The sequence below is a fragment of the Acomys minous genome (assembly GCF_964271855.1).
Source record: "Acomys minous genome assembly, chromosome: 5".
In the NCBI taxonomy this organism is placed as follows: domain Eukaryota; kingdom Metazoa; phylum Chordata; class Mammalia; order Rodentia; family Muridae; genus Acomys; species Acomys minous.
Genome location: NC_140494.1, coordinates 27290740 through 27306521, shown reverse-complemented (window position 1 = coordinate 27306521; position 15782 = coordinate 27290740). Strand labels below are relative to the sequence as shown.

Genomic DNA, 15782 nt, shown 5'->3' with positions numbered 1-15782 from the left:
GAGGGGAGGAGAAAGAGCAGGAAGGACAGGAGGGATGCATGTGGAGAGGACCAGAAACCATCTGAAGAAATAAACCAGACATAGGAGATGAGTAAAAAGCAATTATAATGTGGGAAATCTGAACTGGAGGAAACTATACTAGCTTGGAGGTTTAGGATGGAGTAATTATTGCTCAGTATTGTGCTATAGGCTAATTAAATAGATCTTAGTCTCTCTGTGTGGTTATTTAGTTATAAAGCTGGTTAAGGAGTAACTGTTGGTTTATACTAAAATTATAAATCAATATTAAATATTAATAATCATTCAACAACTTAGGTAGCAACATGCACAAGAACCTAAACTTCTAAGTCACAAAATTATAGGTGATATTGCCCGTGCTGACAGCCGTGCGTGGTCATCACACACTAGCAGTGGCCACTGGGCCTTTTAGATCTGATGGACCTTTAAGCAGCAAACACTAGAAAGCCTTTTGAGTGAGTCAGCTTTCTATCACTCTAACTAAGTATCTGAGATAGCCATCTTATAAAGAGGAAAGTTTTACTTGATGCTGTAGATATAGAGCAGTGGTTCCCAACTTGTGGGTTGTGACTCCTCAGGGGAGAGGTCGAATGACCCTTTCACAAAGGTCACATATCAGAGATCCTGTATAATAGATATGTACATTAGAATTCATAACAGTAGCAAAATTGCAGGTATGAAGTAGCAATAAAAATAATTTAATGATTGTGGGTCATCACAACTTGAGGAACTGTATAAAATGGTCACAGCATTAGGAAGGTTGAGAACCACTTGTCTAAAGTGTCACTCAAAGTCCAATGTAATCAAGGCTCTGGCACTTTGGGGAAACGGTGGGACTTTCAGGATAGGGCTAATGGGAGGACGTCACAATACTAGAGCATGCCCTCTGTAGGAGTATTGGGACACTTGCCTCTTTCTGACCACTTTCTGGCTCCCTGCTCCTCATGAGACATGTGGTCTTCTGTGATGCACTTTGAACTACAGAGCCTGAAGCAATGGAGCCAAATGACCAAGGATACAGGCCTGAGGCTCACACAGGCCGTTCCTCCTTCCATGTCTGTGGCCAGGGGCATGAAAGTGCCATTATGAAACATTCCTATGCTAACTGAAAAGAGAAACAAAGTCCAAGAATTAAAGACAGTGTGGTACCCAGACACAGCTGCAACAGAGAATGAGATCTCATTGTCTGCAGAGAAATTGATGGAGGGGAGATGATCATGTTAAACAAAGTAAACCAGAGTTAGGATGAATACATGTGTTTTCCTTCATATATGTCATCTAGGTGTGTGTGTGTGTGTGTGTGTGTGTGTGTGTGTGTGTGTGTGTGTAGGACATGAGAAAATAATGGAAGGAGGAAGAGGAGGAAACAAGAGAAGGTCACAGAGGATATAGACGTGAGAGCACAGGGTAGACTGGGGAGAGAGGGAGGAGGAGGGGGTGGGGCAGCAAAGGGCCAACTAAGACCAAGCAGAAATGACATCTGAAAATGAAACATTTCTTTGTATGCTAGCTACACATTAATTTTTAAAATGTTTAGAAGAAAATGCAGATAATTTAACTTTTTTTTATCATTTGTCTTCCCTATAAATGCTGCTAACTGTATTCCAACAAAAAGGGAGCCTCGGTGAATGAGTTTGGGGTCACAGATATAAATCTGTCAGACTTCTGTAGTATTTGTCCATGTGATAGGAACCCACTCTTGTCCTCTCTGTGAAACTGGTACTCTAGGCGCTCACACTCTCAGTCATCCACCCAGTGGCTTGTTAGTGAACAAAAAAAAAAAGACAGGAGACAGCCATCAGATGGGGCCTGGGAAACACCTACCACGGCAAACACAGTGTTCTGAACCCGGATCAGAAAGTGAGTCACAAAAACCATCAGATGCAGAGTAGCAGACAGAGGGACCAGTTGGGAGCCTGCTGCCCAAGGCCTCTTCAGTAAAATTCAGATGTTTCCGAAAGAGCTTGAAACTTAAAGCCTCTATGTAAACACAAAACAAGGCATTCATTAGCCAATTTTCACACCAAATGAATGGCATGCCTTTCTTGGTTAGATTTCCCCCTTGGAGACCCCCTACAGTTGCAGGAAAGCAAACTGACTTCTGTTAGGGTGGGGCTGCTTCCTCCAGACCTGACTGGGCCATCAGCCATCATGGTGCACTTGCTCAGGCTCCCTAGAAGAGGCCTTTCCCCTACGGCCAGGCAATGAAGTAATCAGGAAACAGAACAGTGATTGGGGGTCTTGGTGGTGGCTAAGCTAAGAGGTGCCATTAGATCCTCACCTGATTCCAGTTCTACAGCTAGCTATGTGTAGTCTTGGGGCATACTAGAAGAGCATCCAGGAAATACAAGGTTACCGGCCCCTGGTGACCCTTTCTTGCCATTTTTGTAAGTAATAACTGCTGTTGGAGTGATATTTTTCCCACCACGAATTGGCTTTTATGTCACCCAGGCTCCTGGAAGGAACCCTTCATGCTCCTGTAAGTAGCATCAATAAGCTCATTGGTTCTCCAGACCAGGCTGGGATGGACCATTTCTATCATCTTTTGGTGCCCATCAAGGAGGTGAACACACATTTAAATCTCCTCAGGAAAAGTCACATGACAGCTTTTAAACCTCTATCTTACTGACGAGCTGCCAAAGGAATACTTTAAACTTCTGGAAAAGCCTAATGCTGCAGTGGTAAATGGCAAGGGTGGACAGTGGGGGTGGGGGGTGGGGGTGGAGGGGGGGGAGAAATGACAGGTCAGAGCAAGAAAAAGCAGAGCTCCCAAAAATCACACAATGGGGGCCCAATAGTATTTGCGTGTTTAAAAAACAAAAGTGTCCAAACGAAGGCCTCCGATGAACCAAAGCCTGGCCTACCCCCTCCTTAGGACTCAGCGACCCCCAGTGCCAGACTCAGATTAGAGCATGAGCTGCATCCTGTCAGACCATCAGATCCACATTTCCCGTGAGTTAACAATCTGACCCCTCTGGAGGTCTTGCTGTGTGTCCCCGAAGCCGTCCATTACCTCTCCTGTGGACTGCTGGGTCTGGTATCTAATCTTCAACAGGAATTTCAGAAGGTCAAGGTCCCCGTCTGTGAGGAATGCCCTGCGAATAATGAAACAAGGCAGGCAAGTTCACTCTCAGGGAGTCGGGCATCTTTAAGTGTGGCTGACAAAAGCCTGTAGACATTTGCAGCCTGGGGTAGAGGGAACGGAGAAGAAAATGAGCTCATGGGGAGAGAGACTCAAATCAGTGGGAAAGGGAAGGCCTGCAGGGTGGAGTGGCTAGCTACTGGGACATTTGGTTTCTATTAATTGAATAAGCAACAGTTACGCTGTTGTCCATGGTGTGTGTGTGTGTGTGTGTGTGTGTGTGTGTGTGTGTGTGTGTGTGTGTGTGTGTTACATTTAAGGGGCACTCAGAACAAAGTGCAGAATAAATACGTAGTAGAGTAAGTCTGGGAAGGAATTAAAACTAGAACTTATCAGTGTGTGGAAAGAAAAAAAAAACTAACCCAAATATTTGCAAGTCCCTCGCTGTCTGAAACCCGCGGTTTCCCACGCTTACAGGGGGTACCACATACGGGGTCAGCTTTCTCATTTCAAAGTCAAAAATCCCCCCTAAACCAAACACGGACCTCACAGCTCAATGGCTTCTCTCTGATTTACACATCAATATTTCTCAGTCTGTTGATTTAGCCCAGTCATCCTGAATGTGTCCTTCGAAGGAAACGTCCTTTAGATTTTCCCTTGGGAAGCTGTCAGGCCCGTCTGTGGAAGAGTGCGCTGAGACAACACAGGCCATGCTACATCCGAAGGCACGGGGCACTTCCTTCTCCTCTCTTGGGTTTCAGCTATGTGACCTTCATTCCCGTACAGCCACACAAACAGTGTTCCTGTTGCTGATAGGAATAGACTACGCTATGAATCTAGTCAAGCCTCCCTTTATGGAAAGGCAACTGGGGAAACTGAGGTATTTACTCACTGGCATGTTGTAAGCGAGCATTTCTGCATTGGGAATTGGAACGTCAAAGCCACTGGAAGGTCAGTGAGAGACTGACAGAGTGGTCACCAGTCACTGTTGAAATTCTATATATATATATACATAGTCAAGCTGAATAGAAGTCCGTTTACCCAGTGGATCCGACTGGACCATGAGGAGCTATTTTTTAAATAATGATAGTAACTACCTTTTAGGAAGAGCTTACTTTTCAGTCATTTTTCCATCTGTAACTCTTGATCAACTCATCCAAAACATAGGAGGAGTTCAGGGCACTGACGAACAAGGAGAAGGATAGAATGGGGCAGGACCAGAACTCGGAGCTTTGGATCCTTTTGCCTTTGAAGCCTGTGCGCATCACCGTAGGCCGCACTGTTCTGTAGCTAAGACTGTATCCCCAGACCTCGGACGTGGAGGAGGATGTCCATCTCCTCCCCTGAGCATGTTGATACTAACCCCGGATATTTTCTAACAGTTCCTGAGCAGGTGCAGGGACAATATGACTTGTCCTCATGATGAGGAGGCTGTTTTTGCTTTGTCAGAGTAGTATCAACAGGACACTTGGGATGCAGACTAACCAAATATTTATCAAGCAGGGATGCCTGAGACCTTGGGGATGTGTTGCAACTGTGACCGGTGGATCCAGGAACAGAGGGACTGCCTAGAGTGGCTAGCCACATTCAGCGTGGGCTGTGCCCACCCCGGGGTTAGCTCCCTGGCAACTCTACCCACTGCAGCAGGAAACACCCACATCTTGGTCTCCCACCCTCCCACCGTTTGCAAAGCCTTCAGCTCCCATTATCCTGAGCCAATCTTGCCTCCCTTCGTAACCGCCACTTAAGAGGAAGTTAAATTTACAGGCTGCGCTTTCATATTTATTTGAAATAGATGTCAAGGGCACTCTACCTCATAAATCCTTCCCAAGTCAAACAATGCTTCTTAAGAGTATTCTGAGAAGAGTTTACATAATTCTGCCTTAAGAGACAATGCAACTCCTCTTAGGTCTAAGCGCATATTTGGTCCTTAAGAATGTGAGCTTTGTCCCTGATGCGTTTCACAGGAAACCGAATTGAGTAGAGCATGCTGGGTGATGACTGATGTGCGCATGACTAGAGGTCTTCAGGAGAAGCATCATGTAGCGTTGGATGGCTCCCGTAATCAGGTGGCCTCGTGTTCGTTGGCTATAAGGAAACCTATAGTGATTATAGAGGACAATAATAATAGGGCCTGTATGGGGTTTTTTTTGTTGTTGTTGTTTGGTTTGGTTTGGTTTTTTTGTTGTTTTTTTGTTTTTTGTTTGTTTTTGTTGTTGTTGGGTTTTGTTTTGTTTTGTTTTTTTGCCAGGGTTAGTAGAAGCCTCAGACACAAGGCACACTCACAATTTTGCACTGAAAGTGAAAAAGCAAGCAGATGCTGGAGCCTGCATGCACAGGCCTTCCCTGTCAATGTCTTTTCCCTGCCCCAGGCCTCCCTTGGCTCTCAGAGGTAAAGGGGCATGGACTGAGCAAGCTGGACCCTGGCTCCGTGCTTTCCCACTTTCTTCCTTCTCTTTTTTCATTTCCCACATGTGTACATTTTGTCAGTTAGTAATCAAGTCAAATACTATGCCCCCTGCATCTGTCTACCGAATTTCTGATGAAACCAGGAGAGTTCCCATGACCCGCCCTTCAGTTAGCCAGGGCTGGTGGAACGAGCAACACACTGCCAAAGCAGTGCCTTTTGTCAAGTTCTGCATTCTCGCCCTTCTTGTGAAATGCTACCCGTGCCCTTCCTCTCTACATGAGCATTCTACCTTCATCTCTGTAGTGCCTGTCCCACAGTATGACTTTAGGATTCAATGAGCTACAAGGGCCTGACAATGTAGAAACGCACACCCAGCGAATTGCTCAACAAATGCTTTATTCCTTTCGGGCCTTACATGTAGCAGAAAGGATAACACACAAATCTTCAGTATACATGTGGATAAGACGTAGAATCCAAGGAGCCAGGGGAGGGAGGCAAGCAGGGAGGCAGGGAGGGAACAAGTATAAGAAATTGGTTCTGCTTTTTTCTAGCTATTGTTTGTTCTTGCTCTACCCTAACACACAATACTAACTTCAGAGGAAATTTCTGTACTTCTGAGACGAGGTCATTCATAGCTCACCTCCAAGCAGCAGCAACACTTCCTTCCACCAACGCCTCAAGCGCGAGCTGAAATGTTATTTTTAAATGGTTGTTGCTGCCCATTGGTGAGCCATGGAGAGTCTGTTCCGCATCCAGTCTTTCCCATAACCAACTCTCCACCAGGAGAGAGAAGGAAACCTCCTCCTCCTCCTCCAACTACCTCGTGAATCAAGGGTGGCTCAACTGTCCCACACCAGTGCCTCTGAAGTCAAGCAAGCTGGATTGTCTCGCAAAAGAGATGCGCAGCCTTCAGAAGAAGCTGAGAGAACCCAGAGGTTGGGTTGCCATGAAGTGTTGATACAGCATACAGCATTACTCTGGTGAGGAAGTGGCCTATGGGTGCCTGGAAACCAAGCAGGCTCTAGCTCAGTGCACACAATAGGTATCATAGCTGACTGCCACCTTGGTGGGAGGACCACGAGTCTCAGTACAACCATTAGACCCAGGCTAAAGAACTTGCTGGAACTGTAGTTCTTATCCTAGTCCAAATAATGGATAAACTTCGGCAGAAGTGACTGAGATGAGCTGGGTGTGGTGGCACATACCTATAATCCTAGTACTCAGGAGGTTGTGGTAAGAGATTAACCTGGGATACACAGTGGCACCCTATCTCAAAATTCAATAGCAAAAAGCAATAATAGAGTAATAGAAAAAAAGAAAAATATTTAAATTGGACAGTCACACATAGAGCAAGATCCAGTTACTGAAACCTGGGGGCCTTGTTTCCTGGGACTGTCCAAATCAGGAGAGGGAGCCCCACCAGGTTCAGACTGTCCAGCAAGAAAGCCAACCCCCCATCTAAAGGAGTAGACCACTGAGAAGAGAGCCTCCTGCCCGGAAGCCAGAAGCCATTGGCCAAGAACCTGAGTTCATGCTCCCAGATTCAGTCTCCTGCCCAACAAAGAGCAGCAGCTAGGACCGAAGCTTGGTCTGTAGCATCCCTGAAGTGCCACCAGCCTTCTAGAGCTGACCATTTTAGGCTCGGATCACCAGCAGGCCTGCACATGGGTTCACCATGTCTGTGGTCGTAAGATGGCAAACAGGCAGGCGCCTTATTGCTTGCTGTGGGAGAGTGTCATAATACTGTCACAATGCTCTCACGTCATGGGATTCATAGATTATAGGCCCTGGAAACCTTAGAGCTCTCAGAGAGGGTTTCAGTCTTTGCTAATCACACTTCTCGCCGCCATGACAAAATATCCCTTAGAAAGAATTTAAGGGGCGCGGTGTTGGCTCACAGTCGCAGAGAGCTCTGTCCTCAGTTTAGCTCTGTGCGTCACAGCTGTGGGAGTGTGGAGAAGTTCCTTCATCTCATGGCAGACAGGAAGCACAAAGAGACAAGGAGCCATCAAGGGGCATTCCCAGTGAGCTACTTCCTCCAGCAAGGCCCATCCACTGCAGTTCCCAGAACTTTCCCAAATACCATCCCCAGCTGGCCAACTAGGATATAATATGAGATGAAATGTAATTGGTTTCTCTGTAGTCTTATACTCCGAACCTTGAATAGGTAATTCATCCTTCATGTTGTTTTTTCTCCCATGGCCTCCTAAGCTCCTTGCAGATCCACTGTTAGCAAATTGGTAAAACCTAAAAACACCACAGTCCCCAGGCCAACTTCAGTGCCTCTAGGCTCAGCTTGCCCTATTCTGGAAAGGCCAGAGATTTAAAGACTTTGGATGTCTCTATGGCACTGTATTTGCTGTATCAGCCTTGTATTCACTGATCTGAATGTGGAGAAATAGTAGCTTAGTAAAGATCCCTGACAATAACCTAAATTGTTCCTGTGCAGTCAAGCATCGTCTAACATTATCTACCAATCTCCTCAGAGTCTCTGTCTGGCCATTTCTTACCCATTAAGATGAAGAGCAAACACGCCAATCACGGGGCTAGGTGATGCTATGGCTGTGCTGAGGTGGAGAAAATGGCTCAGGAGAGACTGACAGTTGTCCTGGTTCATCTCCACTGTCAATTTGACCTGACTCAGAATCTACACCTCTGGTTGTGTCTTGGGGACTTTTCCAGAGATGTTTAACTGAGGCAGGGGGGACCCATCCTGAATGTGGGTGCCACCGTCTTGTGGGACTGGAAAAGGGGAACTCATCTTTGTCCACTGCCTGCTGGAGGGGAGGGTACCACCAGCTGCCTCCTGCTCCTTTTGCCGTGCCCTCCCCTCTTGATGACTCTGTCTCCCCAAAGTTTAGCCCAACGTAAGCTCTCCCTGCCCTCTAGCTACTTTTGCAGGTCACAGCTTATAGAGAAGCAACAGATAAAAGACTACGAGTTTATCCTGGCCCCTTCTGCATTTTCAGGGTTTGATGCTCCCTAATCAACTCTTTGTTGTCTTTGATCGATCACTGAGACTTTCAATACCTGGGTAAAGAATTTCAAGGAGTAGTGCCAAACTTATTTACTCCTTCTCCCTAAATGCTTCTTAGCCATGGCTGGCTCCTTGCTGGCCTGCAGAAGCCAACGCCCCCAGATGAAAGTGTCTTCAAGCTCACAGGCAGCCAAGACATAGCAGAAGCTCTCTTCTTACCTAGAATAGGTGTCCATCTTCTTGGGCCCATATTTGATGGCAGATTCTTTTCTGATAACTTACGTAACAATCCCATGTAAGCCAATGCGAAAGCGGCACACCCACACACAAATGCTGACAGGTCCTGACCGTTTGAATTTTATCTTTCCGCTTAGGGAGCCACATGGCAGAATTATGTTTCTCAGTCAAACAAATGGACTACAGAAGACCCATTATTAAAGTCCAAGCTTCAGAACAGGAAGTTGGGATTAGTGATGGGGGTGGCTTGTTTGATACGACGAGGGACTCTTGGAGCTGCAAACATCTTTGTGTCAGAGGCTAGACATCAGAAAGCAGGCCCAACTGAATCTTCCCCTTGGGGCCCTCCAGTCTCTACTAACTTGAGCTACTCACCCTTGACCCTACTGGAAAAAAAGACCAGGCTCTAACATCTGGCATGGGTCCACCTGTGCCCTGAGAATTGCAGTAACAAGGCAAACTTCCAAACATAAGCAGACCTCCAGGGCAAATGTGCCTCCTGGCTGGCCCCACATAGGTGGGCCCATACCGAAGAGAAAGCTGTGTGCTTTTATGACCAAGGAAGGAAGAGGGGCTTGTGCTTGACAGACCCAGGTGAGTACTCAGATGACAGAGGCAGATGTCGCTGGCACCTTCTCTTAATCTCCCTGTCAGTGATCAGAACCCTTGCTGGACCAGCTACCGCCTCCCTTTGTAACTTGGCTCCAAAGACAGCTGATGGCCTTCCAGAAGGCCACTGGGAGGTCTGCATTTGAAAAACCAATCATTTCCCCTGCTGCTGAGAAGTAAGCCAGAGCAACCTAACCTCGGCTTCACCTTGGTAATGAGGGTTTGGTTCCCAGTGACTGAGAGAGAAAACCCCTGATGGGCCCCAGGAGAACCCTGGCAGCATCAGGAAGCTTCAAAACAATCGAGAGTCTTCTAGAGGGTCTTCAGGGACCACCCACGCCGGAGATGAATCATTTGCATAGGGATCACACACATCCCACCAACAATGCCACCCACAGGCTCCAGAGGACCCATGGGCTTTTAGAGAGAGAAAAGAAAACTCTGTGCTTTGGGCCTGACCTCATCCTCTCCTTGGAGGGTGTGTGCCTTGTCTTCCAAGCCAGGAAGTCAGATGACTTCCTTTAATATCCCTCCTGTTGTCCTAGGTCAGAATTAGTTAAGCCAATAAGTACATGCCTTTAATCTACTGCCTCACCTTTTGCTTTAAAAAAACTATTTCATTTACGTTTTTAAAATGTTGTGTATTGTGCACATGAGTACAATGTCTGTCGAGCAGCTATGTGTGCATGAGCCTTGCAACATTGGTGCTCGGCACTGAAGCCAGGCCTCTGGGAGACCAGTCTGAGCTGTGATCCTTTTCCAGATCTCCTGCCTCAGATTTTTTGATCACAGACCTAGAGAGAAGGAGCTGCTAAGATGGCTGAGCAATCACAGTGGTCTGGAGTCACCCCCCAACTCTCAAGGGGAATGGAAAGGATCAGCTCTACAGAATTGTCCAGTGACTTTCACATGTGCACTATGGTGCACACAAACACACACAAATCATGCATGCATGCACACATACACACATTCTGCTATTACTACTACTACTACTACTACTACTACTACTAATAATAATAATAATAATAATAATAATAATAATAACAGTAGTAGTAGTAGTAGTAGTAGTAGTAGTAGCAGTAGCAGCAGCAGTAGTAGTAATATTCTAAGAGAAACCAGAAGTCCATTCTCTGCTGAGTAAGTTGAATATCTGGCCATAATTGAGACGTCCACCACTCTGCCAAGACTAAGATATCCAAGCCTATGTCCACACAGAAAAAGAACTTAAATTGCCTTTTAAAAAGTTAGAAACCAGTTATGACATACACCTGCTATCTAAGCGCTCCATAGACTGAGGCAAGGGGCTCATGAGTTAAAGACCAGCCTGGTCTATATCACCTCAGTCAGAATGCCAATCACTACGATAATAAATAACAGCAAGGATTTGGGAGTCAGGGGACTGCTAATACACTGCTGAGAATGTAAATTAGCTCAGCTACTATGGAAATAGCATGGATGTCCTAAAACAAACAGACCACAAAAACTAAAAATAAACTGACCATATGACCCCACAATACCACACCTGGGTATTTCCTCAAAGGGCTTAAGTCAGCATATCATAGGGGTATTTGCACATCAGTGTTTATTGTTGCACTGTTTACAATAGTTAAGTTGTGGAACCAACCTAGGTACCCATCAACAGAGGAAAGGTTAAAAGGCATAGGATATATGCATCTACACACACACATGAATTATACTCAGTCACAAGGAAGGACAAAATTGTCTTGTCTTTAGTGAAATGAATGCAAATTAAAATTACCATATTAACAAACCAAGTCAGACTGTGGAAGCCATACATGTTTTTTCTCATTAGTTGATCCTTGATGGTATATAGACAAATAAACACACGTATGTATGCCTGACATGAAAGTAAAAGTGAAACTTGCAAAGGGGAGAAGTTACTAACAAAGGCAATAAATACATTTGGAGAGTACAGTCAAATTTTATTATACAGGTGTATGTACAAATGTCCTTATGAAAATCAGTAAATAGATATACCCCCAATTAAAAAGTCAGAAAGAGAAGGCAAGTTCTGCAACTGCAGCCCTCAAGCTATGGAGCCCACCTGACTTACATGGTGCTCTCCGCATGAAGGACGTAAAGATAAGCTCGACTGGATTCTGAGGAGACTGCAATGCCTAGCAAGCATAATTCAGTGCATTCCCAGTGCAGACAGCACAGCTCGGGTGTCATCTGTCCATGAATGGATTTAATTACATTCTATTGTGTCACGCTGTGCGTTAGCTTTAATTTTCAGAAGCTCCCAGGATGTAAGAGTCAAGGTTTGTACTCCATCTGGGAAAATGAGTGCTAAATCCTATGGCACCACTGTGTGAGGAATCCCATTGTCCCCCGTGGCATAGCAACCAGTCCCAGGAGGGCTGATCCTACTCAGCAAAATCAAGTACCCAGGAAGTCACCAACACTGAGTCCAGCTTATGGAAAAGATATTAATATTCAAAAATGCTTATTATCTGATCAAAAGCAGACTCCATGAAATTCATTCAAAAAGCAGGTTGTGTGGTGGTCATTATAACCACTTTTGGCAGATTCAGGCACAGCTCATTGGAGTGAACATTTTAATGAACAGAATCAACTGCCAGCTCACCATTCAGGACCGGTGTTCCTCCTGGGTGGGCTGGCCAGGCGGCCCCTGCTACTCCCTGAAGGCACACAGTGCCAGCTCATGTCTTAGAAGCAATGTTCGGCCCTGAGAGTAGAGCACCACCAACTGGGAGCATGGCAGAAAGAACTGCACAGAGGTTCAAAGAACCAGAAGATAAAGGCTCACTGTGAAACGGTTAGAAGGTGGCAAACAGCTCCACAAAGGGCCTGAATCCTTCCGGCCACTATGAGAGTTCCGGCCACTATGAGAGTTCCTCAGGCCTAAAAAGAACATGTTTCCACAACAAAGTTGCGATGCTAGAAGGAATCCCCTCAGGGCATTTTAACCTCCTCCTGACTCCACACTCACAGTGCCAGAAGGCAAATACCAGCATCCTGATGGGACTTATCAGAGGTGTGTCGCGGCGGAAACCCAGCCCTTGATTCTGAATGTAATTGGTCGTCTGTGCTTCTGAAAGCACATTGTGGCGCATGAAGCCTCCTCTCACAACCTCAGGAGGCAGCGAGGCTGCCATGGCTCGTTCTTTAGTAAGGAGGGGGATGGTGCCATCTCTTCAGCCTGCGACTGAGTCACACGCATCTGCTTCCTAGGGACTAAGCAAAATGAAGCTGGATATTATAGCTTGAATATGAAATGCTTCCCCATAGGCTCGTGTGTTGAACACTTGGCCTACAGCTGGTGGTGTTGGTTGGGGACGGCACAGAACCTTTAGGAGGTATAGCTTTGCTGGAAGAAATGTGTCACGGGAAGTGGGCTTTGAGGGTTTAGAGCCTTGCCTCACATCCTGTTCTCTCTCTCTGCTTCCTGGGCGTGAATCAAATGTGATCGGCCAGCTTCCTGACTCTCAGGCCTACTGTATGCTCCTGCTACCCCAACCATGAAAAACTGTATCTGTTACAGAGCCCTAAGCCAGAATACGTTCTTTCTTCAGTTCCTTGGTGTCGGACTCTCCTACCACAGTGGCAGGAGTGGAACTAAGACACACATGTGGGAAGACGAGAGTCTGACAAGGGAGCAATGGCTTCACCTATAAAAAAAGGTAGGCAGCTTCCCCGCGCTTGCTCAGCCCTGCATTTACCATGTTTCCCACAGTGAGGCCACATTCTCACAACCAGCCCGGTGCAAAGGCAAGCTCCAGGCAGCAAGGCCACGTCGTCAGTACTCAGTGTTCCGAGGGCCTTATGAGTACCCAGAGCACAGCCAGAACATGGTGTGCACTCCTCCATGACTAGATTCCAAAAGAAAGAGAATTTAGCTTCGAGTGAGAGTGGGGTATGGTCCAGCTGAGGAAAATCCCAAGGCAGGATCTCCTAGGAAAGAGGGTAGACTGTGGGTTGTTTCCACAGACTCTGCAATAGTCTTTGACCTGTATGTAAGTTGTTGCCTTGGCTGACTGGGCTGGACACACGTCCACGTTCTCAGCTGTGGGAGCTTGAGGTCATGCTAGCTGGGACATTCTCTCCTTCACTTAAAAAAGAACTTTCTAGCATTTTGAGGCTGCTGCTTCACCAAGATCTCACTTGAAACTGCTGGTGTTGGGACCATGACTGAGCAGGACAATTTTGCCAGACACATGCAGTTCCTCTACCACAGACACAACCAAACCCAAACTCTATCGTCGGTGACCACGTACTTTTTCCTGGCCACTATTTGGCAAATCAAGGCTGCAGAGGTGACATCATGGCCGGGTGTTTGCCCAGCATGCACAAAGAACTACAAGAAAACCAACAGCCAACGCTTCTCTAAAGCAGACAACTGTTTACACTTCGTGTTAGTAGCAATCTAGGGATAAGTTAAGATGTTTAGGGGGTTTTGCATAAATTATATCAGGGCCATTTAGCATGGATGGATTGTAGTGTCCTGAGATTGTGTGGGAGTCCTAGAACCTTCAGACACCAGGGACTGACTATATATAATAGTCTCTGTGTATGTGCTTGTACATGTTCTTATGATACAGTATAGTTGTGCAATGTTGTGACAATCAAAAAGAAAGAAACATTTATTTCAGCTCACAGGTTTAAAGGATTCAGTCACTTGGTTCTGTGTTTCTAGGTCTATATGAGACAGAGCATTGTGATGTAAGAAAACTGTTCATCTCATGTTGATCAGAAGCAAAAAACAAAAAACACAAAAACAAAAAGCAGAGAGAGAAAGGAAGAGCAGGGGCAATGTATATCTTTTCAGGGCATGTTTCCATAGCTGAGGTGCCTTACTTACTTCCCGCTAGGTGCTACTTTCCAGTAATGTTTTATGACAATTCCATCAGCAAACTCACCCATCAGGATCAGTCTTTCTTAGGGATTGACTCCATCAGCTGGAAACTAAACTATAAAAGATGAGCCTGTGGGGGACACTTCAGACCCAAACCACAGCAAGCTTACACGTCATCTGTTATAAGTAACTCTCAGTGTATATATAGTTGGTTACATGTGAATGTATTTACTTTCAGGATTAGGTCTATGAAAAACTTTTGGCTTAAGAAAGTTTCCAAAGACAATGTAACTCCATAGATGTTTTGCTTCTAAGCAGGAAGTTAGACATAAAAGACATTCACGTATATGATATTCTGTCAAATAATTAGCTTTTGTTCTACTAGTTAACGTGTTGAGAATTTTTTTACTTTTGAAGAATAGTTCAAACTGGGCTTTTCTTGAAGTTCAGCAATTTTATCGATGTCAACTTTGGTTCCTTATTGATTTTTTACAACTGACTAGTGCCTTCCCCATTTTCTGCCATAAATGCTGTGATATAGGAGCCCAGGGATGCTTTGAGACAGTTGTTGAGCAGCACTGTAGACTGTTAAACTCCAAGAGAATGATAGATACTCTACTTCTCCAACTGCCCTAACCTCCCTGCCATCATAGCCCCACTAGGGTATCAGCTGCTGTAAGGGCTGAAGAGGTTGAGTGAGTATTTCTTCTTTCATTGTTGGCTTTTCCTGGATAAGACCCTTCCTTTGGGTTCTCTGGTTATAACATTTTTAGTAATAGCTCCAGTATGATCCTTTAAATTCTTTTTGTTGTTGTTCTGTGGATCTTCTTCAAACCAACACTTCTTTCCCATCTATTTATATCATGCAGCAATTTCCTCTGAGTTGAACCATTCCATCCCTCTGGAAGACTCCTTAACACTCAAGAAATCAAATTAAAATGTTCTCATCAGAAAGGAAAGGTAAATTTTGTAAGTCTCAGGAGGTAGGCAACTTGTAAGTCTCAAGAAGTTCCTGAAACTAGCAGGATGCACAGGTCCCTCACCAAGGTTATGGACTAGTGGACAACTATGGGGGAGGAGACTCCTGCCAGCAGAACTGTCTTCAAGTTGTACAGAGAGGACTAGAGTTGAAGAGTTCATGAGCTGTCACTCAGGCTGAGGTGGGCTTTTCAGTGATGTAGATCCCTCTGAATCCTTCCTGTTCCTGTAGGTAACTTCTCAGGTACTTTGTGAGTAACCCCAGTAAACTCACTAGTTTGTCAAGTTAGGCTCTAGTAGAATTGTTATTTTGGTTTGTTATCATTTCCCTGGTGGAAAAACAGGTTTGTGGCCCACAATTTAGTGGCATATATTCATTAGGCACCTTTGGAACAGTTACTGGGTGACTATAGCAGATGCAATCTCCACTCTCATGAAACTGCCAGTCCAGCAAGAAGGCCAAACTCAGATATCAGGTGTTTATTACCATTTGAAGAAATGGTAATTTAAGTGACCCCAAGGGGGAAAATGTACCTTCTGGGACATGGTAAAAGATCCAGAGCAAAACCCCATATCCTTATTCAGGCTAAGATACTCAGTGTCCAATCTGTGAGTCCCTGTATAGTGAGGAGCG

General features: G+C 45.5%; 1 long non-coding RNA gene across 1 annotated transcript in view; it reads right to left on the bottom strand.

Moving 5' to 3' along the window:
- Positions 1-1865: 1865 nt before the first annotated feature.
- The window catches only part of LOC311597445, a 33181-nt gene continuing 19264 nt past the window's right edge, over positions 1866-15782 (bottom strand). The window contains exons 2-3 of the long non-coding RNA XR_014779239.1: positions 3032-3113; positions 1866-1998 (exon numbers count right to left, since the gene is read on the bottom strand). This is a non-coding gene — a long non-coding RNA (uncharacterized lncRNA). The remainder of the gene's footprint in view (positions 1999-3031; positions 3114-15782) is intronic.